Source organism: Rhamphochromis sp. 'chilingali' (assembly GCF_963969265.1).
Source record: "Rhamphochromis sp. 'chilingali' genome assembly, chromosome: 5".
Classification (NCBI taxonomy): domain Eukaryota; kingdom Metazoa; phylum Chordata; class Actinopteri; order Cichliformes; family Cichlidae; genus Rhamphochromis; species Rhamphochromis sp. 'chilingali'.
The window spans coordinates 20500903-20527148 of record NC_137932.1 but is presented as its reverse complement, the minus strand read 5'-3'; the positions used below and the strand labels follow the sequence as shown (position 1 = coordinate 20527148).

Sequence of the window (26246 nt, the reverse complement as noted above, 5' to 3'; positions counted from 1 at the left end):
CTTGTGAGGTCAGACCAAAAAATGCTCTTGCCAAGCAGTATCAAGATTTTTAAAGCAGACTCTAATTTCCTGAAATATAAAATCATTTTATTCTTCAATAAACAACCAGAAATAACACAAAAATGTATAAATGAGTGTTAAATAAGGTAGCATTAACTCACTGTCTTGGCTATACGCAAATTAATCGTGCTTATATGTGTTGTCACCATACCAAAGATTTCTTTTAAACCAGGTAAAAACCTTAAGGTGTGCTGTTTTTGAGCCACAAAATAATATGAAAAAAAACATCTGTGAAATTGGTGAATTTTGGAGGCGCAGGGAACTTTTAAAAGGTATTCTTTACCATTTTCACACATTTTACTGAGGAAAAGGTTCAAAGTCAGGAACAGGTTGGTCTGTAGAAAGATCAATATTAATTCCGGCCTTGTGAAGGAATCTAAACTTTGGTCTTCTGTGTGAAGTTAGACAGTTGACCAGCTAATGAACAAACACACACATCATCCAGATATAAAGAGATCGCTGGTCAAACGGTGCCTTTCTTTTTTTTTTTTTTTTTTTTTTTTTCTAAATGACATCAGAAACAGCAGTATGCGACATTACGTGATGGCAGAGCTTCAGTTCATCCTTTGTCATTTTTTTTTTTTTTTTTTTTTTTTTAATAAATAGGACAGGGGGAATGAATGAGAGAGAGAGGGGGAGAGAAAGAAAGAAAACCAAAGGGGAGAAGAGACGGTGAGAAGGGGGGGGAAGAGAGAGAAAAAAAAAAAAAAAAAACTCCTGGGTCACCTGTATGGAGAAAAAACAAACAAACAAACAAACAAACAAAAACAAACAGAGGAGACAGCAAACAACAAAGAGCAACATAATAATAGAGAAAACAAAGCACCATCACAATAAACTAGCTAGTCATAGATATCAGTATTTACTAAGTAATAAACGATATTGTGCAGCACGCAAGATAGACAGCGCACAGTGTGCTTTGAGGCAGCAGCCAAGAAAGCTTTAGTCCGCGTCTGTGAATACCCATGTGTGCATACCTGTGTGGATCAGCATGCTTGCATTCCAAAGGTTTCTCCATGTAATGATCTGCTAGGGAGTGTGGGGGGGCCACAGCCCCGTCCTCCAGGGTGTGAAGCGGGTATGGAGGAGATCAAAACTCCAGACATCCAGAGGCCCCCAGAACACAAGAGACCATGGAAGACCAACAGAGGGGCAGCCGCGCCACTGTCCCAGTAAGAGCTGAGGAGAGTCCCAGATGAGGGCTCGCCCAGCAGCCGCGGAGCAGAAGTCAGGGGGAGTTGCAGTGACGCGCCCGTGAGCTCCGCCGGCCCCCAGCTGCGCCTGAGTGACCGAGCCCTAGGCCGAGAGGCCGGGGGCACCCCACCTCCAAAGGGGCCCGAGCGAGCCCCAGGCCCCAGGCCCCGACAAGCGGCCGCCAAGGAGTGAGCCGGTGTGTACCCGGACGCCCACCCCCAGACACAAAGAACCACCAACACACCGACACCTGAGGGAGTCCGCCACCGGCAGGGGAAGTGGTGGTGGGTGGAGATAGGCCTCCAAACCTTGGAGGGCCTGAGGTGTCCCCAGAGAGGTGGCGTCTGATACCCAACCTGACATATAGACACAGACATACAGGCACACACAGACACAAACATCCATTCCCACCCTCATGCTCTCATATGCACTCACTCCACACTCAACCAACGTGGAGACAGACATAAAGAGACGCTGTACACACAATCACACTCCCCAAGCGTACTCTACAAACCGGGTCTAGGTACCCTTGCCCCTGGAGGGGGGAATTGCACCCAGACCCAGGTGGTGTTACCCTTTTCCCTGCGGTGGGGAGAGGCAGACCACCCCGACTCCGCAGCAGCAGGGAGGCCCCACACCCCAGACCGCAGTCGGACGGCCAACTCCTCCTACTAGCCCTCCCGCTCCAGCAGGCCGCAGAGAATGGGGGTGGGAGAAGACTCCAAACCTCCCTCCACCCGCTCATTGTAGTGTTGATGCATATGTGTTCTAAGGTGCAATTAAAACCCAGGAGGGCATGGAGCTACCTGCCAAGGAGCAGCAGGTAAGCGCATAGTCCCTCCTGCTAACCCTCAATGACTAAGTGTATTTAAAAACGGTGCCTTTCTAACTGCAGATTCATTGACATGTCAGGCTCTCACTGTCAGACAGAACCAACCCCCAAGTAGGTCAAATCAGGATGATGAAAACTGCAGCAAAGTCATTACTTTCTTCAATTTTTCAACATATACTGGTGAAGTACAGATAACATTACTTGACTGGAGTGAAAATATGTTGGCAGTTAGAAATATTTCTAACTGAAACATGTCCAGTAAAGAGTCAAATACTATTTTTTTTAGCTCCCCCCACAGTGCTACCAGTTCTTTCTTCGCCACTGAATTTCATTGACATTTCCTAGTCTCTGGTCATCGTATCGCTGCTTATCTCTTCCTGTGGGGTTTTACTTTCCACCTCGCTACATAAATGACACACTAATTCCTGCACTTGCTTTGTATAACTTATGAATTGTGTGTTTAATACAATGCCAATGACTGTGCCTCCACCCACAGTATTTCTATGCAACGATCTGATCTCATTCTAAGCTGGATCATCACTCCTCTGCAGTTCACCTCCTACCATATAACATTTAAATTGTAGATGAATAATAGCACTGTCTTCAGTTGGCAAAACACACAGTGACACTCTCCGTTAATAGCTTCCTGTTTTTCCATCTTTCTTTTTCTCGACATGTCCTCGTTGTGTTTCCAGGCGGTGGCCGGCTTGTCCAGCCGACCGTCTCTCTCCAGCTGTCTCCCTTTCTGCGTTGGCTAACTCTGACTGACACTGACCCTGCCCACAGGCTAAAAACAACACAGCAGTTTCAAATGCATTCATTTCTGCACACGCACACACTTGCAACACACACCCACACAATGAGAGATACACAGTGGTTGGTTTGTGGCAACGACAGCTTGATCTAATCTGACCTCAGACTCTGTTGTCTGGTTTTAGGTCTTTGTGTGTGTGTGGATATGTGCTCACAGCTGTTGAATGATGAGGCACACTCCATCACCTGCGTCCCAGTCATCCTCCTGTGAAATAGCGGATGGCTGTCGCCCTAAGAGATACGCACAGTGGCACACACTGATGTCTGGATTGTGCTTCTCGCTCATGCCTCAGTATATCTTATCTGTATCCTGTCTTAATCTTTCTCTATGTGTCCCTAATGTCTTCCTCCTGTCTTAAAAGTTGTCGGTGTCTGCATGCTGTGCTGCCTCACCAGAATGACTATTCCATCCAAACTACCAGCTACCATAGAAAGTATAAAGTATAAAAGACCAGAGTAGTCAACACACAGTCACACACTATTTAGTGACGTCGTGTTATGAAGCCTTGAGATCAGTGTTTTCACCATTGAAACAGGATGTGACAGGCAAGGGAAAAACCAAATGCAATGCATGTTTATTGTTGAAAGACTTTTGATTCATCAGTCCATTAGAATATTTTAGATAATCCTCCTTTCTGAATCCAATATTTACCACATTTTACAATATTAATGACATTTTTATTTAATATGACCTCAAACTAGTGATTTAACCCAAAAAGTCATTTGGAAAGTTTTATACTGCGGTCAAAGAGCTGAGGGTCATCCCACATAGCAGACAGGTTTAGGGATGGGTATTGATAAGATTTTCACCATTCCGATCCAATTTCGATTCTGTTTAACGATTCGATTCTTTATCGATTCTCTCATCGATTATTTTTAAAAAAGGAGAACACTAAGGTCGATTAGCTTAGAACTTTGTTTTATATCTTCTCTTTGAATAAGATAGAAATTTAGGAGTAACATGGCCTTACAAACCCAACAGTGAGATCTTAAGAGATCCACAGCCCACGGCTCTTCAAAAATTGTGACTGTAAAATAATAAAATAAATATTCTTCTGTAGCAATAACAAAGTATAACATAAATTATTCTGTAGCAATTACACAAGAATATCCAGTAATGTCCCTGCCTACAATTAAACACATTCACTTACCGAAAATCGGGGGCATCTGCTGTGGCAAATGGGTGCAAGCCTTTTACCACAAACTTAGTCACTGCTCGGTGACATTCGTCTATCCTGGCCTGAAAGGAGACGCTACCGGTAGACTGCAGCGAGAACTGCCAGCATCTGAGCCAGCCAGACTCTGTCTCTCTCATCATGGTCACCTAAATGCACAGTAATGGCAGGTTTTGTAATAAGGCAGATCGCGCTAACATAATATGCACTGTTAGTTGGTTATTTACCTGCCGCATTAATGGAAGAGGATGTGCAGACGTTACCGCTGCTGCTGGGTTGAGATTCACGATTCCGGAGCGGAATTAAAAACACAACATTCATTTAAGGTTATCGTGTGTTTTGTGAGCAAATGCTTTTGCATATTCATAGTGTTTCCTCCCTTAAATGAAATATCTACTTTTCAAGTATTGCAAGTTGCCCTGTTGTCATCCGTTCTCGTAAAGTATAACCAAACTTTTGAGCGTTTGAGCCGCTTAGGCGCCGTGTTTCCTGACAGGTAAATGACACTCCGCAACATGGTGACGTCATTCGGGGCGAATGGAATCGATAAGGGAATCGTTTGCAAAAATGGCAAACAATTCCAAGGAATTGAAACAGTGGGAACCGGTTCTTGTTGAGAACCGGTTTTCAATACCCATCCCTAGACAGGTTTGGCCCAGATCTGGTGTCAAGCCGACACTGCTGGCTGACTTCTGGCATGGTAAGTGGTATGTCATCCAGGTATGGGCCAGGTTTGGCATAGATGGCATTGTTTATGTGATGGCATGCCATATCTGGCTCGTTTATGGTTTGGTTTATGTGTCCCAGGCTCATAAAAAATAACAGGTCTTCCCCAGATGCGGCATCAAGCTGGCACTTCTGACTGACTGGTGTCATGGCAGGGTGTATGTCAACCAGATGTGGGCCAGGTCTGGTAATTATGGCACTATTTATGTTTTATTTTTCTATTATTCATTCTAATTTGTGTTGTACAGTTATTTCATTTTTAACCTTAATTTTTTATATTTTATTCCTTCCTAGTTAAATTTACACTTTTTAATTTTTCATATTTATTTCCTATCTTATTCATAGCCTTTTCCTTTTTTTTTTTTTCTTTAGGTCACGAGCAGTTGTCTAAGCATTTCACTGCATATCGTACTGTGTATGACTGTGTACGTGACAAATAAAATTTGAATTTGAATTTATTATAGTACTGCAACAAGACCCAAATGCCTTGTATACTGCTATGGTAGCCAAAGTTTCAAATCCAGGTTTGACAGGTTTGTGAGTGTACACTTTATGCAAAACCTAGTGAGGGGGTTACTTATGTTTCCCACCGGGCGGCTGTAGCTCAGTAGGTAGAGCAGGTCACCTACTGATCAGCAGGTTAGTGGTTCGATCCATGGCTCCTCCAGTCTGCATTAGGCTGTGTGGCCAGCAGTGTGTTTGCAACTGGTCTTGTGCTGGCCCATATGTGGGCCACCTCTAGCAAACCAAATCTGAACCACCAAAGGGCCGTCATTCTTTGCAGTGTGTGGGCCAGATCTGGGCCATACCAATTTTGCTATGTGGGATTTTGTCACAAACTCCAATACGTTAGGAGGTTAAAAAGAATGCAGATCTAAGGAACTTAGATCTATGGCATATGTGGGGCATATGAGTATGAAAGCCCAATACTAACCTTTTTCTACAAGTCAGATCTGAAAAATCATATTCATACTACCAATCAGTTAGTTAGTTAAACAAAATAACTCATCACAGATTCACAGAATCTTTGTATAGGCTTTTCTATTCCTATGCTATCGTACGTTTCCCATGGCAGTCTTGAAAATAAAAGTGTAAGACAAGCCCTGAATACTAGGAAAGTTGTGCAATTCTGTCTGCCATGGAAACCGGTAAAAAAGAATAAATAGCTGCATTTCGACAGTCTCATTACATAAGCAAAATCATGCACAGGTTAAACCGTTTTGAATACAAATTGGGGCTCTGTGGATCCTTTACAGGATTTCAATAAAAACCCTCTACATACAATTTAAAGCTAAAAGTTAAACTTTGGAAAAAGAAAAGAACAATATCTACAGTTTTAATAAGACCACAAGTGCTGGGAATGTTGGCTTTAAGGTAAAAACTGTCTATATCATGTTATAAGGATATTTTTCATAACGCTATGGGGATTCTATTTTGGGTAAATGTGTGTTTTACAACAACAGAAAGAATCTCCATGTTTTATTCCTCATCATCCCTCCACCACGCTGTATTTCAGTTTAATTTCTTTAAAAAACACTCATCGCCACATCATTGGGTCTACTCACGCATTCAGACTTATTTTTCTCTGCGTCACAGTTTGCTTTCGGTCTAAGAAAATCTCTCCTGTTCTTTAGATTCATACTCATTCTCAAGCACAGCATCGACCACCCTCGCCTCATCAGCTGCACCAGCGCTCCACGCCTGCCACTTTGCTCTGCACTCCGTCTCTCATTCATCCTCTAAGCCCCGCTTCTACCTTCAGCCCTCACCACCTGCTGAGTTGGCTACAGTCAACTTCAATCCCTTGCCTTCATCATTGCTGCACTTCTCTATGATCTTTAGGATCCTAAGTCTGAAATCTTCACTGGTCATAATGCATTGTTCAAAGCAACAAATAAAGACTCTCTTAATCCTACCAGAAGAATCTTCCTACATCTTAATTAAATATGCTAGGTAAGATAATCTAGAGCAGTGTTAAACCAGTCCACCACAGAGTCCAATTTGACCCAATGAATGGCTTTAAAAAAGGCGTAAAATGCAGTCCTATTGTAGTGATGCGATGCCAGCATTACTGCAGAGAAGTGAAAATGTATGGAAACCAAATGTAAACTAAATGTATGTTTAGATATAAACATCATGTTTAATTCATAAAGACATAAAATACTTTGCTGCTTGCTTACAAAAATGTGAAGGTTGTGGCTGTGAATCTGTAAATATAACAACATCACACTTACTAAGGGGTTGCTTGGTGCCTCACCCAGGACCAATTTGTTTTACTATACCTTACCAGGGGGCACGTTTCCCCTAACAACATAGCTCCTGGGATCACTTGGGTAGGCAGACACCACCACCAGATTAAGGTGGACATTCAAAAATGCACAAATTAGCTTCCTCTAAGGTGTGTCTGAGCTCAGTCTTAGAGATAACACTTTGGAGTGGTCCAGGCTTCTTACTGTAATGTCTTCTGCATGCCTCGTAGTTGAAGTGGTTCAAGGATGTCCTTGGTTTGCCTGAGGATCAGACCTGAGGACAAACCAAGGACATGATGGAGAGAATGTGGCTCTGCAGGCTTTACCCCTGGAAGAGCTTGTAGATAACTGGGCCTTGGCATCAATCCCGTAACAGGGATGGATAGAGAAATTTAGAGGAATACTGTTTTCATATAGGTTAGTTTACAATAGATTAAGTTTATCTCTCCTAGTATGTGATACTATTCGGGAATTTGAAGTAATGGTGCAAATTATCATTGGATGAATATAACATAATGCATAATAAACTCTTTCTCATTACTGCAGAGGACAAAAAATAACATAAAGGTAAAAACCATGAACTCCCTGCTATTAAGATGAAGCAAAAGCCAGAATTAATCGGCTCACCAGGTCATCTCGCCCATTCTGTTTTGCCTGATTTACAGCCCTCTGCTTCTCCTTTGCCAGCACCAGGTCAACCACTGGTGCATGAAAACCATTTACAGTGTGATCACTTTCTGTTGAGTCATGCTGTAGATCACAACTGCACAGCTGGAGGTCATTCTCTAAGACTATAAGGTCTACCGCCTTATGTGACAACAATTTAAACGCGTTAATCATACTTCCTCACCTCGAGTACAAAGCTATGAATCTGTTCTGACTTCAGATATAGTCCAATGAAGATGCTGGTGTCAGTGTTCAGCACAGAAAAGCTGTTACGAACCCGTGTAGCACAAGTAGTGATGTATGAATGGGACGATCGTTATAAAGAGAGTGTTAAAAATAGCACAGCACCGGGTCCCTCTGGAAACTGCATGGCTCGTTCCCTCTCTTTCCTCATCTTTCTTCTGCTCTGTTTTGCTCACACAGTCACAGCATACTGAATTCCATTAGAAGAGGCATCAGTGTCTGTAGCACTTGTAGCCTGCAGCTTCTTTCTCACGCATATTCGGTGTGTGTGTGTGTGTGCGCGTATGCCTATGATGTCACTATTTGTTGTATTTTAGACGCAATGGGACTGAGTGAACCCTCTTTAAACAGTGCGGAGGAACAGAGTACTAGTCTTTATACTAAAGGTTGTAGATTAATGCCTGATAAGAATTATTTTAAAAGACAGCTTCTCTGGTGAACAAAGAAAACACACACTTCAGTTTTTCTGTGGGTTTAACATTGGGGGGGTCGTGGTGGGACCTGAATTGCAGCCTGGTCTCATAGCAAAATGTGAAAAAAAACCCAAAAAACCACAAAAACATATTTATGGACTCAAACTGTCCATTTGTTTGCTTGCTTTTTGTGTGAGTCACCATGACATTGAAACTAATGTATCTAAATTAAGTTTTGTGTTTGCATCATGTAAGTTGCCTTGACTTTTCAGCAGGGACATATCACCATGGCAACCAAGAAACCTTTAAAAGAAGAGGCAAAGCATGAAGCTTTCACCAAAATGATCCACAAATTGGAATTTTTTCACTATTACAAGTGAATAATATAAATGCGCTTGGAAAAATGTTCAGGGGCATTAAAAAAAAAAATAGAAGAATGTGTGTCCAGAAACCCAAATCGGCAGATTAAATGTTGTGGCTAACAGCTGGGAGGGGCTAGCAGCTACAGTCAGCAAGAGTAAAGACACATGGAGGATAGCTTTTTATTTCATTTCCTTCTTTCTTTTATCATAAGTTTTATACAGATGGTATAGTTGTTGGCACAGTCGTGTAATAAGTGAAAGACAGCTAGTGTAAAAATCAGCCAAATGAAAACATGTGGGGCTACCTGCTGTGGGGACCCCTTGGGAATAAGGGAATAGCTAAAAGTAGCAATAAAAAAACAGGCCACTTTAAACTGATATAAAGGCATACTTAATATTAACGATGATTTAGTGATATTACTGTAATTAAAAACATTTTAATGTCAATTAACTATTTTATTAGAACAAAATAACCATGATAGCTGTACTTTGCAACAATGCTCTACTTTTGGACTTTCAGACTCCTTTACACACTCTTTATTTCAGTTTTTTGAGTTCAATAAATCCACACTTGTTCCAATGAATGAGCAGTTGTAATCTCATTATTAACCAAAAAAAACATAATTATAAAACTTGCCATAATTGAGTGATATGCAGTGAAACCACCCGAATCCCTGTGATACAGATTTTTTGTCATGCCGCCCAGCACTCGAGGAATGTCAAGCTGGAGGGAAAACTGATCCACATTACACAGTCATCCTTTTAACATCTACTGCAGCAGTTAGGCTGAGATGCTCTGCACATAGGTGTGTGTTTGTGTGAGCACGCCTGTGATATAAGATAATATAAGATAAGGTGATATAAAAGACAAGGGTGAGATGTCGTAGCTCACATACAGAGGTTTTATCAAAACAAGCAGACAGATAAAAAAGCATCAGAGAGCTGAAGGGAAGCAGTGCCGTGGAGTTAACACGAGGCAGGCGAGCATTCTGCTGAAGTGGTAATAAGCTGCGAATCCACAAATGACTGTCCACATATTGTGTCAGTGCAAGCAGAACTGACACCAAAAGGCTTTGCACAATGTCCCTGGCTGTGCTCAGCCTGGCATTCAAAAGCTGAACATTGCTGAATACATGTTGGACTCAGAATGTTCATCAAGTTTAAAAAACTGCAAATATCCTCCCACCTAACTTGAAAGTGTTTAAAGTTTGTCTGTTGTACTTAGTGTTTTGTATGTAATGTTCTTCTTGTCTGCATGCTAATTAAAAAAAAGAATAGGAAAATAATTTTTCTGAAATGGCAAGCACAGAAACTCACAGGACAGTTAATGTTTCACTTAAACTCTTTCTTTTAGCAATGACAATCTAAAACACTAAGATTGTATTAAGTGTGTTTCCCTTAAACTTATGTAGAGCACTTTTACTGTGGTATATTAAGTTATATTTATAGGTCCTATATATGCTCCGAAGAAACCTTTTCACTATAAAGCCACGATAGCACATTTCATTTTACACTAGTGTTTCATGAATCCATTCGCTACCAGAAGAAACTATATCTCTGTGTCCTGCAGGCATCATTTATGCACGTTCAGTTTATTCTTTTTCCATTCTCCTGTGTCCTTGGCACTAAACCAGTATATGTGTAATACCTTTTGAATTCAGTCTACTCATTAAGTACACCCTAACTACACCCTGATTGATTGACTTTCCCTAAGAGCAGTTCCTCAGCGATTCCTGTTAATTAAATGTCTATTTTCTGTGTATGAATTGCTACGTGCATACTGTGTGATGAAAGCTCCCAGCAATTCAGTACGGAAAGAATAAAAAAAGCTACTGTGCTAAAACCATGTGATGCAGATAGTTTGTTTTTGGATATATCATTATTGAACATTCATTACTCTTGACTGTGGAAACTCTGTGAAAGTGTTTGTCTTTCATTTCTCAGGATCACTTTGTGAACCTTTTTGACCTTTCAGCTCCAAAATACCAAGTTTATACACCATCTTCCAAGCTGAGCAGAACTACTGGAAGCATTAGAGAAACTTGGGGGAAATACACCACATCATTCCCAAGCCAGAAAACGGGCATAATCTCTTCACTGTGTCCTGGCTATGCCCTGGGGTTTCCTCTCAGTAGGATATGCCTGAGCTCACTTGGAATGTGTCCAGGCTTTCCTAGTCAGATGCAACAACTAGCAACTAAAACAGTGGTTATGGGTGACACATTTGTCACTGTTAGTAAGCCCAGCAACATTAACACAGCCCCGTAACTATGTATACCGGCACACTGGACTCAGTGCCATGTTCTCCTGCACGATCGGTATCATATTTAGAAAAAGTAATTCAGTCCAGGAATAGAAGGTAGAAACAGGGAGTCAAAACAGGAAACAAAGCCGTCGCTGATCTTTTTTTCTTTTCAAAGTTCTCGACAGACCGTCTCATCATCATCCAGCTGTTGAAGGAAGCCCCTCTCTATCACTTTTGCAGTGATATATAATTAAAATGCTGGTAAGGATGTGCATGCTTGTACACTCATTTTCAACAACAGCAAGCATAAACCGCTGATTTTAGACATCCTTCAGAGGAAGCTAATTTCCACCTCTTGTATCTGCAATCTTCTGGCCACTACTCCCAGTTCATGGCAATAGGTGAGAAAAGCTCACACAGTATATATCCACAGCTTTGCTTTCGTGCTCAGCTCTCTCATCATCACCACAGACTAGTACAGGTTCTGCATCACTGAAGATGCCATGCTGACCCATCTGTCAATCTGTCACTCGTTCACACTTATAAACAAGAGCTCAAGAATAAAATGTTTTAAAATAAATAAAATATCAGAAGTCAAGCCAACAATTCTGATTACAGCTTCTCAGTGTTTACTTCCTGCTTTTCTCGCTTTTATTTGATAACAAAGCTGTACATCGTTACCAAATATGCTTTAAATTGGGTAATATAATCATTAAAAAAAGAAAAATATCCTGACACGAAAGTCACATTCATCCAGTTTGACTCAGTTTCCTGTGTGAACTGATTGGAAACAGCAAAAACAAACCTTGCATTTGGCTTCAAGGAGCTAGCAGAGGTAGTCTATGGACAAAGTATGGCCATCTTATCCTTTGCTTGTTTAGTAATGCTTTCTCAAGATGTATGAAAATATTTAATCTGAGTCCCTCATGAACTTTATATGCTACATGAAGGTCAAACTGAAGCTTTAGCCTTGGGCTTTTTGGCTTATTGTGAAACTATTAGCATAATTCAATATAACCATTTATCACTTGCTTTCATGTTTAAAGTAAACACAACTTAACCAAGAACCTTATAAAGGTAAAAAACACAAACTCCCCTACTATTTAAGAATATTTAAATCTATTTATAAATCAAAGAAAAATTAGGCTAACAGCTTACCATCCCAATATAACAACACAAAGCTGAGAATAAAGTAATCAATGAATGTAACATGATTCTATGAGTGAGCTGCATTGTGCCTATTCTCTTTAAGAATCTCCATCCTCTCTGCTATTTTCTGAGATAGTTTTGTAATGTTGGCAGTTGCCATCACTGAATCAGGCTTTTCACAGTCTGAAAGGGAATATATCCTCTTCTACATTTCTAGCATAGCCAACAGGAGCTCCTTCTCACTGACCCCCCAACCCCCAAAAGAGGAGTGATTACTCAAGTCTTTCTAAAGCCATAAAACAAAGCACTGAGGAGGCACAAAAGTCTAGTTTCCTCTCAGACCACTCTGAATTACAATACTAAAATGTTATGGTGTTTTTGCTCAATGATACCATAAAAATGACTGCCTACTCTAGCTTTAAATAAGGGCCCTCTACACCATGGTAGGTTTTTCATTGTTCATAAGAGACAGGCATTGTGTTTTACATCAAAATATCGCACTTGAATTGATTAACAAAATAATAATAATTGTTTTGCAAATGGAATTTGTTCATTAACATGACTAGCAGGGTATTAGTAAAAATAAACTGTAAAAATTAATAGAGAAATCATGACAGAAAAATTCATGACTTAATGTATTGGATGTTTTTCCTTCCCACGGTGGAAGTTTAAGTCACATTCTTCCTTCATGTTTGCAATTACTCACCAAGTCTGTGGTTCAGTTGCTGCATTTTACTTTAATTAGTGCTGACATTTCTCACTTTTTAGCATTTTAACCATTTGCACATAAAAGCAGTTTGATGTTTTAAAAAAAGGAAACTTGTACTTGGCATTGATGGCACAGATGGTGTCAGCTGTTTGGGCTATAAAGGTGGTGTATTTTGTGCTTTAAAAGTACAGAGAGCAGTGAAGCAGCAGCATGTTCTACAGTGATTTCGCTTTTAGTCTGTCAGCTGCCCTAGGCAGAGATGTGCCCTTATCAACAACATTTCTTTCTGGATAAACGAGGTTGAGCTATATTATTTTCCTCTGTTAATGGTTTTATTTTTTGTCATTTTTGGCTGATTAAACAGGTAGATTGTATTATGAAATTCTTCTATAAACATGCTCAATAAATTAAAACCGGTTACAAATCTTGTACTTTCTACCTCAGCATTTCAGTTTAGAGCTTTACTGCAGCTAAAGTACATATCTAATGCTGCAATCTTCCACATAAACAAGAAAAAAGGGACCAAGAGTGAATTAAAGGAACATTTAAATTCCTGTAACGCACAAAGAGGCAAAGAGAAGCAAGGTAGGCATTTGTAGAGAAAGAGCTTTATTGATTGAACATAAACCACCCCTCAGAAAACTGACTGATATAAAAGGAGCAACGCTGAGTCATGGGGTTGTCAAGATGTCAGCAAAGAAAGGCCAGAGGACTGTGCAGATAGATGGAAATATGTGGAAATGATCAGAAATATACTAATAAGTTATGAACAAACAATTTCCCAAAATTTGGTTAATTTATTAGTGAACATATTGTCTCACAGATTGTGATTCAATCATTTTGGCTCTACTTCTGTCTTTATAACAGATTCCAAATTAAAGTTTGGCCTCAATAATTCCCTAATGCGACTTAAAAGCTATAAAAAGAGCTGGAAATGTTGATGAACTGGTGTCAAATTGTTTTTCTCTATGTCAATATATGCATTATACATATACATTACATAGGAAGATTCATCCAATTTAAATTAAATTTTCTTTACTGGGATAACTTAAGTTTCAAGTTACTACCGTATTATGTCCTTTATCCCATCGCTGTTGACTACTGGCCATAATATCCCCTGAGGGATTGGTTTCATCTTATCTTAATAGGAGGACAGACTGAAGACTGGGTGAAGTCATGGCGAGCCCTGCTGTTGTTTGGATGTCCTTTAGCTTGAGGGAAGGACAGACTGATAAACAGAGACATGGAGAGAGGATGTGAAGAAGAGAGGAGTAAACACAGGCCTGCCAATTTTAGAAAGAGCCAAGAGGGGCATGGTCTTCAGGAGAATAAATAAAAGTGCAAAACGAAAGAGCAAACTGAAGAGTGAATATTCAATACTAACGTTTATGTAAAGATTACAGCGTAATATGAATAACAAATCATTTGAAGGCATCAAATTCACATGTCACAGTATGCAGGTAGTTCTCTTCTCTGCCTTCAGATTGAAGACACATCACCAAAGAAGTATACAAGGACATTAATGGATTATTAATGATTAAAAAAATTATATAGAAGTGAGCAGCAAAAGGACATTTTTGGGTACTTACAATAATAATGTGTTTTTCCCACTTTTTGAGTAGTAGTGTACCACGTTTCTGCTGCTGATGCTGCTACTGTTTGGCATAATTGGGTGTTACAGGGATTAGGGATGGCCACGATTTTCCAATAGAAGTGGACAGACTAGAAGAACTGGTCACTTTTTTACCATTGATCCACAGGTCTACTAACTCGCCCAGTCTGTGTTTTCTGTTTAAACTTGCTCACCAGTCTCACCTACTATTACTCAAGTTGATGTTAAAAAAGACGCTTATCAGTCTTCTCTTAAATAAATAAATTAAATTAAATAAGTTTAAAAGAACAGGTCTGAACTATTACACCCAATACAGTTTGAACTATTTCATTTTGAATTGGGCCACTTTTACACATATATTCTTTGAACACTGATAATAATTCAGATCCACAGTCAGGGAAAAAAGAAGTAAACACTACACTCTTGTATAAGCCAGATACTTAGCAAATAATCAAATATATCTGAAAGAAACTTACTTCAGCAACAAACTTTAAGAAAGACATAACTGCAAAAGTGAAAGCAATAACAGTTTTTTTTATTGTTGAGCAATCATATGCAAGCCACTGCCCTCAGCTATTTCTATGAGCTTATACCCAAATGATGCACACGGTGAGAAGGAGAGGGTAACTGCCAGTGTTAGGCCCATCTCTCCCATCAGTGAAGAGAAACAGAACCCAGTGAGTAAAGATGGATCCCTGGTGGCCGAGTAGGCTCACGCCGCTGCCAAGAAAAGAAGAGAAAGTCGAAGCAGACTTTAGCCTCGAAAATCCTGATGCTTGCTTGCTACTGACAACGTCTGCCAAACAGCTCCCTTTTCTTGTTAAGTGTGTGGGCTGGTGTCAAGTTAGTAGGTCTTCACTTTGTAGTGGCTTTCAGTCAGTACTGTTGATTCCCACATCAATTTAGGGCACTGATGAACACTTTACACTTTATGTAAATATGTCAGACGGTCTTTTCTGATAAACCTTTATTCTAGTCCGTGAATTTGAACTGAAATAAACAGACACTACAGAGGAATGCAGAGGAAATAAGTCTAATAAAAATTACAGTTGTTGTGGAGAGGAAAAACTGGCCCACAGTTGTCATCACTGATGGATTATACACAGAAATCCAGCCCACGAAATGCACTCATGTGCAAAGGTGTGTAGCTTTATTTCTTTTTTCCACATCAAAGCTGTAAGTTATACAGATCCATACAACTGATTGCTCCTTTATTCTAGGGCTGAACGATTATGGAAAATAATCTAATTGCGATTTTTTGCCCCAATATTGCGATTGCGATGCGATATGCGATTATTTTTTAAGGTCTTTGTCTTCTGTATTATTAAACAAAGACAAGCAATACATCATATAGTATGGCCAATACTATATTACATTAATTTTAAACTGTTCTTTCCTGGAAGACAGACCTCTGTTATGATGACATGAGGTGATGCATGAATTGATGACTGACATTTTTATTTAACTTCTTCAATCACAACAGTATATTTGAACATACACAACAGTTTATTTTTAGCTTACAAACATCTGAGCATAAAGTGCTGACAAGGAACCCTGGTGTAAACATTAAAATGAAAGTCAGTGCAATGTGCAGATTGCAGAAATATACATAAAAAAAAATCGGTGGCTTTACCACACTCAGTTTTTCGACATCTGTGAACTACTAGACAGTCATTAAATTAAAAAATAATATTAAATAAATAAAACTAATAAATAAAAAATGCACACATCTTACTGATCTCTGCAGTCAGTAACATTACAGATTTTTATATATTTTATTTATTGTTTACTCTATTTAATTTGTAAAATATGTGTACACACACACACACACACACACACGTGTAGAAAAATATTTAGTATACACATCCAGAAATGCATATACTATTATATATTGTACATATATTTATTAGTTTCAGATGTAGCCATTCTTGTATTTTGCTTGTTTACATTATTGTATTTTGCACAACTCTGTTGCTTGTGAAGCTCGCACACAAGAATTTCACTCACATGTGCTGTACCAATGTACCTGCACATGTGATGTGACAATAAAAGTGATTTGATTTGATTTGACATAAAGTGCAAACATAATAGCAATTGTATAAACAATGAGTATGGCTCAGCTAGCCATAATCACCCTAGCTCACAGGTTTTTTGCTAGGAAGACCAGCATATCTACTTTTGCTGGCTTTAAGGATGAGCGAGTGCAGGTCACTATATTCCCTCCAGTGCTGAACAGACGCTCTGAGGGGGCACTTGTGGCTGGCACACACAGATATTTGCGGGCCATCTTGCACAGTCGTGGAAAGTGAATGTTGTGCACCTTCCACCAGGCTAAGGGATCATCCTCTCCGTCAATGACAGGGGTCAACAGGTAACTATTCAACTCTGTCTTCACGACATCTTCAAGTGGCAGAGGCAAAGCTGAAGAGGCCGCACTGGTCCTCAGACGGTCGGGTAGGCCGGAAGTAAACGGCCATGAAATTGGACGGTCTAGCCTTCTGATTAGCGTCACCGCTGTCTCGGTGGAGCTTAATAAACTCGGCCGTCTGCTTCTTGCTATCTAAAATATAACCAGACACTGGTGTAAATTCTCGACTGTCTCATACTTCTGTTTAATAAGTTTTCTGTTTGACGTTTAGTCAGCTGTGTGAAAACCAAGGAGGAACCCACCCGGGGGATTAATAAAGTTTTATTTTATCTAATCTAATAACTTTAATCTCAGCCAAACCGATTTAATCACGAACAAACAAAACACTGAAAAAAGCCCAACAATAACATTTTTAGGTTGTCTAAGTGACTTATATATTACGTTTAACCCGAGCAGCGAAAGTCCGCGGTGATCTGAAAATGATGTGCCGGGAGTTGTGCCGTTCTCGGCCGCATCAGTAACCCTCGAGCTCCCGGCTAGCTATCAAGCTGGTGGGTAGCAGACGCCTCCTAAAACGTCGAAGCACTTTTGCAAATATGCGATATCTTGATAAACCGAGCAGATATTTGATGTTTACACAACTACTTTCTCGCCTGAAAATATGTTAAAAGTTTATTTTGTGACCCAGAAAGATTAGTATGAGTAATTTTAAAACTTAGTAGCGGCCGCCATTGTTGGAAACTGGAGTTTGGCTGGGCCGTGCTGTGAATTCTGGAATATGGTAGGCCACGAAGGACACACCCGACCCATCCTTCAAATTCGGGGAAAAGGAGGACGCATTTGTCGGCTACATTCGGAGGAGTCTACGAATTTGGACAGCCTTCGGCGCGTCGCTGTGACGTAATCGGTCTACAAATGCGGCCTCAGGAGGATGCAGCCCATGAATTTGGACATGTCCAGAGTATAATCGCAGCCTTTGCGGTTAGAAAATTGCACTTGATCATGTCGCGATATTATCGCAAATGTGATATATCGTTCAGCCCTACTTTATTCTGCAGCATTTCATATCTTTCAGAATCTATGTGCTTTTGGCTAAGATACTCTTTTAAAATCTCTGGGACTGGTGCTTTGTCAATATATTGAATTAAAAGACATTGCGCAAATATTTCACTATATATATATATCATCAAGTAAAAAGCAAATATAGTCCCTCACCAATCAACAGAGGAGAATAAAAGTTAGGAAAAAGAGCTGGCCAGGCTCAGTGGTCGCCAGAGTGAAATACAATGAAGCAAGTTCAATATGGTTTTATCTATGTTAGGGGGCTTGACAAAATCTAAACCCCCAGTCTGAGATAAGAATTATCACAATGGTGGTTATCATCTTTCTCTGCTAAACCTTTGTGCTTCAGGCTCTGTGTGCGGTCATACGAAACGAGGCTTTGATGCATCATTCGACTGTTTCACTGCAGAAAACAGAGTGCTGCCTACTGCAGCCTCAGACTTCAGCAAAAGAATGTGTGACAAAGATCTATTCAAAAGTAAATAAAAAGCCAAATAGCAATATTGCTTCTGCAAATAAGTAAAGAGAATGATGCTGTGAGAAGTCTTAGATCTTCACTAATTCACAAATGAATAGCTGTTACAGCAGAACGCTTTAGAAATGTGAAACTTGAGCCATTTAAACATTAAAGCTGTTCATTGATGTTTGACAGTCTGATGAAGGGGGAAGTGGGAATAACTTTAGTTTGTGGACAAGTCAAAGGGAAATACATTTTTACTGATTAAGAGCCTACAAATAGTTCATTTTTTTAATCAGTGTTCTAGTATCTGCAAATCAAGCAGTGTAAAACTTTACTACTTATGAGTATATTAAGTATAAAAATATATTTCTACATTACTAAACGAATACATGTACAGTTTGTGTCCCTGTGAGCTTGTACCAGGGCTTGATTTGGTAGTGTTAGTCAGGTGATGTTCAGCAGGTGGCAGGTGTTCTTACTGGAGAGAAACTGGATCGCACGTAGAGCAAAATGTCATCAACATAATTCCTGAAAAACTGCCACTTAAATGGTAAATGGCCTGCATTTGTATAGCGCTTTATCTAGTCCCTAAGGACCCCAAAGCGCTTCACACTACATTCAGTCATTCACACACTGGCGATGGCAAGCTACATTGTAGCCACAGCTGCCTTGGGGCGCACCGACAGAGGCGAGGCTGCCGGACACTGGCGCCACCGGGCCCTCTGACCACCACCAGTAGGCAAACATGCCGTTAGTATCTTGCCCAAGGATATTTGGCATGCAGCCAGGAGGCAGCCCTGGATCGAACCACCGACCTTCTGATTAGTGGCTGACCTGCTCTGCCACCTGAGCTACAGCCACCCCACTTAAAACCAATTTTAAACTAAAACTGACTCCGGATCAGGTCATACGCTCAGCATAAGTTACCATGGTGATCTAACGGCTGAAAACTCTTTGACAACTGACTTTCTTTTGCTTTAGGTATCATTAATTTAAACTTTTCATTATTGTATTGATTTATTAATTAATTTAACTTTCTTGGTTATCATCTAGATATCTTTATTGTTATTTCCTTCATCCCCCGGTCCATTTCAGGGAATACAACACAAGGTTATAAAACAAGAGACAACTACAATTCAACAATTACCTACCTTCTTAGGTTAGCAAATACTCCAGATAATACTATGCTGGTAAATATATCATACCAACAGTGATTTCTTGGTCAAAATACTCCATATACTCAGTGTAGAAATGTTTACCACAATTTCAATTCCAGCTCTAATGATGTGGTTTTTGCTCTACATCTACAAACACAATCAGCTCTGCGCAGCTGCTCTGGCCCACAAGCTGCTGCCTTTCAATATGGCCACCAGAAGGACTGTTACATCACCTGAAAGCCCTCACAGTGAAAACAATCCTGTGCAGAGCACGCCTTGTTGCAGGCAATTTGTGACAAAGCAATGATGGATTACATCCTTTTGGGCCATTACTGGTTCATGGAAGTGAAAAAAATATTGGTGCGAGGTTGTTTCCTGGCATGTTTTTTACTCTCTCTGCAAAAGTTGAAATTTTACTGAGTTGAGATTTCTTTTTTATAGTTGAACAACGATGCAATGTGGACAAATTATGGAAACACACCATTGACAACATTGACGAGGACTGTTTCTTTTTTGCCTCTCTCTCTTTTTATTGTTAATTTTTCAGATGTCATAAATGCTGATACTAATTTATCATACAAATGTTTCTTAGCGAGGGTTCGTCCACTTTGTTTTCAACTTAAACTTAAATGAATCAGGCCAGTTATGCCAAACCCTGATACGCTTACTTGTTCTCCTCAACAATAACACAGTGTGTAATGGTATTCAGTTGCAGTTGAACTCTAAGCTTAAAAAGTTATCTAAATGATTATCACAATAGATAAAACTTATTTTTCTTTGATTGACTGACAAATACTTACACCTTAACAATTTTTATTATATTCAGCTGGCCTAATAAGCTCAATGTCACCTTCAAAAATAAAAATACAACACATGTGAATTGAAGCAACAAAAAGACTTTGTTACTCCATAAATTGTCATACAATAAATGCCATTTAAACCTTAAAATTTCCAAAAATCTTATATGAACATTAGTCATCCAGTGAATCAGTGAGGCAGGTCCCACTGCAGCTTTTACAGGCTTCTGAGTACAACCCTGCCACACTGCGCTGGAATGAGTTCTCACATCAGACATCTCATAACAGTAACAATAAAAACACACCGACTGTGTTTACAGGCAAACCTTCATCATATTGGAGGTGGAAGACACTCTTCTCCTCTTATGAGATTTTCCACAAAGACAGCTGAGTGTTTGTTTGATATATCAGGGGTATGTAATGACCAATTGTGCACCGGTGTTGCGCCGCATCTCGCCTGTTGCTGCGACATGAGTTGCTGCAGCGTCAGCCAAATAAATCGGGGCAGAAAAGACGAGCAGCGATGTGGCTTCTGGCTGTCCAAAGGCAGAGGAAACAGTCAAGGTCAAACATTAAGAATGACTCATCAAATTACCCTCCATGTGCACCTCGCGACGCCATAAGCCACATGTGTGTACATCCAAGAACGTGTCTGTGTGTGTGTGTGTTCAAATTCAAATTCAAATTTTATTTGTCACGTACACAGTCATACACAGTACGATATGTAGTGAAATGCTTGGACAACTGCTCGTGACCTAAAGAAAACAAAAAAGGAAAAGGCTATGAATAAAATAGTGTGCACAGTTTTGTGTGTGTGGGTGCGTCTGTGTGTCAACAGGCATGTCGGCAATGCTTTATTTGTTCTGGATAGTGCTTCAAGCCAATATGCTCCCATCTCACCCCCTATCTTTGTGCTCAGCTCCCTGTATGTTTGTGTTTCAGTGTAAGTGTGAGTGTGAGGGCGTATCTTAATGAAATCTGACAGAGAATTGTGACAATCAGTGAAGGAGCATCCTGCAGAGGTTAATAAGCTGTACTCCTCACAGCAGCAGCAGCATGCCGCTTTTCTCTCTCTCACACACACACACACACACACACACACACACACACACACACACACACACACACACACACACACACACACACACACACACACACACACACCATTATCCCTGTGTTTTCATTCTCCCAAAATTATAGTTAGAAATCACAAAGCTGAAATTCATGGCCAGTATCTTTAGCGCCCTATAAGAGCCAATCTTCTTTGTTTGTCACCTCAAGAAAGTAGTCTGAAAGGATACCGCGGCTGCTCCTTGGAATGTTTTCTGAGACAAACAGCAGCTTGTAATCAAATCCCACTTCCATCCTTACAAGATCTGAACTAGGATTTGTGATTTGGTGTGGCACACAGATAGACTTTAACTTAGGTAGTTCAAACTGAGCTGTCAGAGGGACATCTCCATTCAAGTCAGTAATTACTTAAATTCTGGATAGATTAAGACTCTTTTCTAACTAAAAACCCCGAGTTAAACTGATCAGTAATTTTCTAAACAGACTTTGTGAACAGCATTGCTGACTGCATTTTGTTTGCCTGTTTACTCTGCATTCGAATCCTCTGGTACAATGTCATTGTAGGACAACCGTGTCTCCTGTGGCATATACAAGGTAGAGAAAAACAATCACCAGAATTTGCTGAATTCTCAACCAATTTTCAAATAGACTGGATGGCATAAATCATTAAAATAACTTTTTCATTTGCCACAGATCCCTGGTGCCACATCATTTCAAGAATCCAAGGACAGAGTCCAAAGACTTAACTCCTACCTTCTTCTCCTAATCACATTTCCTTGATGGAAAAGTAATGAGGTCATTGAAAAGTGTAAAGGAGAATTAATAAGCATTTGTGGGGGGAAAGGGAAGCACAGTGCTCAGAATGATGAGATCAGAGTGGAGATGACTGGCCATAAAGCATGGCCACATTTAGAGAAAAGCAAAATACAGCATATCAGCACAAACACTGTGAGGGATGGGGTGATGACCGATGCACCTTGCGGATATTGAGTCGACCATGAACTCCTATGTACACCAATACATTCTTGAATCAATGTTAGGCCATCTGTCTAACAGCTTATTGTATGTCCGGCTAAAACTGGGTCATGCAACAGGACAATAATCCAAGCACAGCAGCAAATCACAAGCAACACAAAGACTGTAAGAGAAGGGAGTCAAGGTGCTGCACTGGTCTAGTCAAAGTCCAGACCTCAACATGCCTGAAATGCTGTGTCAGAACATTAATACAGCTGTGCATAAATGAAGGTTCACGAACTCCCTGAGTGGTCCCTTGGACCACTGTGAGCAATAGCAGACGTGTGCACTGTGGTCACGCCAGCATCGAATCCATCCAAGTTACATGGTTTATTAAAATAATCAAATTACAGCATTTACATTTATTTTTATCATAACTCTGGTTTTACGTGGCCTATCAACACAATTTAAAAACTGGTATAAAGTCCACACTTTTTTCGTCAATTGTTCCGTCTGTCCTTCTCACATCTCCAATGGTTGTACATGTTGTCATTAACGTGTCGGCACATAAGGACGCTGTCATAGTCTGTCAACGTATATACGAATGTGAATCGCATTATTGGCTGGACTATGGGATAAGGTTCTAATCCCATACGGGAGCCGCCAGTCACTTACTGACTAACACTGCAAAACAGAATTGTTAAAGTTTTAATTTAAATTTCAATTCAGGTTCGATTTTTTTTTTTGTGCGCAACGCAGATTTTCTGTGCACAGAGACTGTGCCAGCAGTGCACAGCTTAGAGGGAACATTGGCGGCCACCATTCTTGGAAACTGGAATTGGCTGGGCCGCGCTATGAATTCTAGGATATGGTGGGCCACGAAGGACACACCCAACCCATCCTTCAAAATCGGGGAAATGAAGGACGCATTTGTCGGCCGCATTTGAAGGAGTCGACGAATTGGGACAGCCTTCGTCGCCTGGCTGTGACATAATCGGCCTTCAAATGCGGCCTCCGAAGGATGCAGCCGACGTTTTGGGACACAGCTTTTATAGACACCCGTGTTCTTCACTCCAGGCAACAGCTCAACAAGAAACAGATTTTATTACAGCACTATAATATTCATGTTACATGAGCTGAACCATCAGGCAGGGTGTCGTTATGACTTGTGGGACTGCATTATCTCCTTTCTTTTTATTAAGAATGGCCCAGTGTATTCTCTGCTGAATGAGGTAATAAAGGAAGAATTGAAACACCTTTCCTACGTTTTTAGAGAATTCAACCAGCTCTTGGTACAACTGCCACACAGATACTTCCAGGTCACTTCACTGAGTTGGGAGTAGAATTCAGTTTATTTAAAAGGACGTTATCCAGGTTTTAATCATGCAGCCTCTGCTTTGTTGTCCATATTTAGAGCAGCTATGTTGAAATAACAGTATCAAATGGATGCTAATTGCTACAGCTAATATGACCATTATCAGGAGAAGCAGCAGTATCAAGTCTTTAAGTCGATAAAGATTAGTTCATCATTGAAATATATTTCAATTTGAAATCTTCTTACTTGTTTAAAAATCTGTGTGCACAGTATCAGGCTTTAAAATCCCAATCAGTAAGCAGTACTCTATTCCCAGATCTGGACTCATGTTGCTCTGACCATCTGCGCTCTAACCCTGCCCCGGCTACACAGATCACTGCACTACCACCCCTGGATTATGGCATCAACACACGCACATGCTGCTGCCAAGTGATGATAGTGTATTTATCTTTTCCTGCGTTGTCTTCAGTGCAGTCACTAAATACAATAACAAGGAACAATAACTGGAAATTTCTACAAAAGAGAAAAAATTCCATCTTTTATCTACCATGAGTACTTCTTTCTGTAGTACTGAACAGACGCTTGGCCACAATGTGAAATAAGGGAATAGCGGGGAATATAAAATTAGAAAACTACTAAGCCTCAGATTGTAGAGCAGCTTGTGTGGATCTTCTCATCTTTTCTGAGTTGCTTGTAAAGAAGTCTCACTAGGGAGGAAAAAAATGTAATTAACAAATTTCTCTATGGATATGTCTGAGTCAGAATATCATTTAATCAGAGCATAAAACCAAATCCTCTCATCATCTTATGTTGGACCTTGTTTAGTGTCTATACGTGATACAGACAATATAAAGCAGTGTATATGTTGCATACTTTTGTGGAGTCATCGTGAATTATGATTACAGTTCCTATTCCAACGCCATAGAGATCCATATAAAAGAAAAAAGCATAAGTATAAAAAATAGCAAAACCTTTTCTCTATTCAAACTGTTACTTTTAAAGCAGCCATCCACAACCTTTAGACTGCCATCAAAACTATAGTCCATCAAAACTTGAAACCACATAACCAAAGATAAAGCATTTCTCTCTGGGGTTTTTTCATTGATTGATTTGGACATCTTTTGGTGATCTGTCTGTTAAAGCTGATTCTCCAAGCATGTATTTCTTGCACTTGATAGCTACCACTCTATTTAAGTTATTTCATGCCTCTGACAGGAAACGATGAGTTTAGAACTAAAAGTTGGTCAGAAAATGAAGAATATGTATCATTTTCAAATCGTGTTTTTCTTTTAATTTTTTCTGATTCGTTTTAAAGTGAAAATACTGCTTTTTTTCAGCCCAGAAATATCTTTAAGATAAGGCTGTGCCATATCAAACTGTCCATGGTAACACCACTATACATTTTGTATAGTGGTGTTACCATGGACAATGCATTTCGCATTTCATAACGTGCAAAACAACACAAGCTCAAACATGCCGTAGAGCCACATGTCAACCTCTGATGACGATTTTGTATGATTTAGTAAATCATACTACGATTTAGTAAATGAGCTACTTACAACACAGTACTTTGCAAAATACTCTAGAAAATGTTCCGGGCTAAAGCTGGAAACAACAGCTGGTGATACGTAACCTACAAGTAAGCAAATGACTCGACTGAGCATGGCTGGAGCTCTCTGTAGTTGCATCGATGTGAAGGAAGAGCAAACAGTGGATGGAAATTACTGTTGCTGTTGCATGATGGGAATTCTTTTAGCAGCTGGTTAAAAATCTCAACCCAAGATACAACATCCCAAGGAGAAAATATTTTTCCATTTCAAGCTTTTTTATATGTCTGTATTGTTCAGACTGTTGAAGAATAACAAGGCTAACTTTAACTAAAGTTTTAAGTCGTTCTGTTATAATTTTACTTAAAAACATCAGGTAAAACACTACTAACACTACTTTTGAAGTTACATTTGACTTCTGTATATATTGGTGTCTCACTGCCATTGCACTGTACCTTGTGGCACTAGAGTCATACTTTGAATCAGGTCACTTGCCATCGATGATACTGGTCCTTGGAAAAGAAGGATGGAAAATGCTCTTCATTTAGTTTGCACTTAATAGCAGCCCTGTTTGAAATTCTTGCATTTCATTTATATGCTACTTAGCACTAATTAGGAGGAACCTGTGTCCCTGCGATGCATCCATATCATTTATGGAGGAAATGTGTTATTTAAGCAAGCTAGCTGTAGCTGGTGGCATACTACTAAACACTCTTGTCCAAATGTTCTCACTTCTGGCTCCCAAAAAAAACCAAAACCCCCCAAAAAACTGTAAGTCTGCCCATCTTTTAATTACACTACCATGTTCAGCTGTCATTTTTTTAAAGTACTTCTGGCTATTAAGGGGAAAAAAAACAAACAATGGGCAAAATGCAAAAGTAATCAGTGACATCATAGTGTTTACATCTATTTATTTATATGAATGGATTTACCAAAGCTTTAGAAAAATGAGATAATGAATCAGCAGAGATGGTTTGATATTGAGGTAAAAAAAAAAAAAAAACATACTTTTTTTATTTCCTCAAACTATATTTGAAAACATCTTTGCTGAAATGTTTATACACTGA

General features: G+C 39.8%; 1 protein-coding gene and 1 long non-coding RNA gene across 4 annotated transcripts in view; both read right to left on the bottom strand.

Moving 5' to 3' along the window:
• fam184ab (family with sequence similarity 184 member Ab) overlaps positions 1-26246 on the bottom strand; it is a 220904-nt gene that overhangs the window by 188756 nt on the left and 5902 nt on the right. The gene's annotated exons all lie outside the window — the stretch shown is intronic.
• LOC308397121 lies at positions 633-2123 on the bottom strand. Its single transcript, XR_013971690.1, has 2 exons — positions 1038-2123; positions 633-786 (listed from the first exon to the last, which is right to left on the bottom strand). It is a non-coding gene; the product is annotated as an uncharacterized lncRNA (long non-coding RNA).